Below are 3,130 nucleotides of genomic sequence, written 5' to 3'. Positions count from 1 at the left end.
CTTGTACATCTTTGCGTTTTTAACGCCAGTTTATGTTTCACAATATCAGGCAAACAAAAAGATTGTTTAAACAAGAATTAATCAACATAAGAAAAAGTAAAAATGATTTAACTTGAATTTATTGGATTCAAATGAAGTTTTCAATGAAATTTTCAAATTTTTAATTGAAAAAATTAATTTTTTCTATTAGCAACGAAGTTATTAGTATCTACAAATGTTTTCTTCCCAATATTCTGGATTTTTTGATATTTTTTCTCATTTTTTCTGTCCCAAGTTGTTTAATTTGGAAATATTCGATTTTCAAGTACAAATTTCTTCATTTCAAACAATTTTTTAGTTGATAAGATGAAAATCTTGTACATCTTTTCGTTTTTAACGCCAATCGATGTTTCTCAATATCTGACAAACAAAAAGATTGTTTAAACAAGAATTAATCAACATACGAAAAAGTAAAAATGATTTAACTTGAATTTATTGGATTCAAATGAAGTTTTCAATGAAATTTTCAAATTTTTAATTGAAAAAATTAATTTTTTTTATTAGCAACGAAGTTATTAGTATCTACAAATGTTTTCTTCCCAATATTCTGGATTTTTTGATATTTTTTCATATTTTTACTGTCCCAAGTTGTTTAATTTGGAAATATTCGATTTTCAAGTACAAATTTCTTAATTTCAAACAATTTTTCAGTTGATAAGATGAAAATCTTGTACATCTTTTCGTTTTTAACGCCAATCGATGTTTCTCAATATCTGACAAACTAAGAGATTGTTTAAACAAGAATTAATCAACATACGAAAAAGTAAAAATAATTTAACTTGAATTTATTCCATTTAAATAATGTTTTCAATGAAATTTTTAATTGAAAAAATACATTTTTGATTGTATAAATGAAGCTATTCGTTTCTACAAATGTTTTCTTCCCAATTTTCTAGATTCCTCAATATTTCTTCATATTTTTACTGTCCCAAGTTGTTTAATTTGGAAAAACTATATTTTCAAATACAAATTTCTCCATTTTAACCAATTTTCTAGTTGATTAGCAAACGATAAGATAAAAATCTTGTACATCTTCTCGTTTTTAACGCCAGTCGATGTTTCTCAATATCGGACAAACAAATAGATTGTTTAAACAAGAATTAACCAACATTCGAGAAAACAAAAATTATTTTACTTGAATTAAATTTGGATTGAAATAATTTTAAATTGGATATATAATTGTTTTATTATATCAACGAAGTTATTGGTTTCCACAAATATTTTCTTTTCAATTTTCTAAATTTCTCAATATTTCTTCATATTTTCACTGTTTCAAGATATTCATTTTGAAATAATCACATTTTCATGCTACTTGATATTTCACTAGATATGACAAACAAGCAAATTTTTCTTAACAAGAATTAATCAACACAAAAGTAATGCGTTGAATATATTAGTTGGATATGATGTTTTTTTCAATAAAATTTTAAGATTTTTAATTGAAAAAATTAATTTTTGCATGTATAAATGAAGTTATGAGTTTCCTTAAATATTTTTTCAACTTTTTTCCGCCGTCATCGCGCTTCATTAATATTTTAATTCTCAATTTAATAATTTTGAAACATAATGTAACTGATTCAAGATGTTTAATTAGCACTAATTGCATTTCTAATCATATATTTTTCTTTGTGATTAAATTATTTAGTTCGTATACTATCGATAATACGATAATTTTCTTCTTCTCGTCGTTTTTCATGCCAATAGATGTTCCACTATATTGGTCAAACAAGTACATTGTTTAATACAAGAATTAATGAACATATTGGACTGAAATAATGTTTTTCTCCACGTATACCAATTTATATCAATGAAAATTTATTCGGATTTTATTGAATAATCGAGGGTTGTTTGAAAAGTTCTCGATCTCAATTTTGGACGCTAGTTTGTGAATGTTCGTTTTTGAAAGGCTGGATTTTTTGTAAATAAAACGATATAAATGAAGTAAATATTTTTTTAATATAGTTTTTGTAAAAGAAATAATACAATAATTACATCAAAATTTAACAATATAAAATATAAACTCATTTAATTAAAATTATTATGATAATTAGTTACAGGGCGTGTACAGAAAATACATCTTCACAATTATATACAATTTTTTTATAATACACATACAAGTTGAATTTTTTTACAATTATATAAAAAAAATTAGTTGAAATAATGAGAAAAATTTATTATATTTATATAATAATTAGATCATTTTTTGGTAAACTCTCTTTATTTTATATACTTTGATGATTTGAGAAGAAATTACTACTGATAATTATAATTTATGTCTTCTGATAATTAATTTTAATGTATACTGATGCTAGAGATGACAATTATCAAAAATTTATTCTATATGAGTATAACAAACAAAGATAAAACCAGAAGTATGACATCACTCAATAAGTCGTATGACTGACAGACAGATGGGGCTGCCATTGTTAAATCCATATGACGTTTACGAAGTACCAACTTTCAAAAGAACATCTGTCAAATTTCGTGACATTTCGATTAGTTACAAAAAAGTTACAGCCATTTATGTGGAGATAAAACCAGAAGTATGACATCACTCAATAAGACATATGACTGACAGACAGATGGCGCTGCCATTGTTAAATCCATATGACGTTTATGAAGTACCAACTTTCAAAAGAACATCTGTCAAATTTCGTGACATTTCGATTAGTTACAAAAAAGTTACAGCCATTTATGTGAAGCTACTTTTGTTGTTTATGGATTTAAAACAATTTAGTATGTTCTGGTCATCAAATTGATATTATTACTCCAGAAAATATCAAAAAAATCCAAAAATTGGTAATATCTAATCGTAAATTGAAACTGATTTCAGCAAGACAATGCACCGATTCACAAGTCGATGAAAACGACGATTAAATTGAACGAATTGCTTCTTCATCCACTGTTTAGTCCAGATCTGGTACCCAGTGACCACTGGATATGCGCTGATCTCAAAAAATGCAGCTCAAATGAAGAAGAAATTGCTGATGCTGTTAAAGAAGCGTGTTGGAATGATTGTATTACTGTTAAATAATGAAAAAAGTCGATTTTTGGTAAAAAAATGTGTTTTTCTTAGTTAGTCACACGACTT

This window comes from Diorhabda sublineata, chromosome 9, assembly GCF_026230105.1.
Source record: "Diorhabda sublineata isolate icDioSubl1.1 chromosome 9, icDioSubl1.1, whole genome shotgun sequence".
NCBI classification, from domain to species: domain Eukaryota; kingdom Metazoa; phylum Arthropoda; class Insecta; order Coleoptera; family Chrysomelidae; genus Diorhabda; species Diorhabda sublineata.
This window is presented reverse-complemented; position numbering follows the sequence as displayed.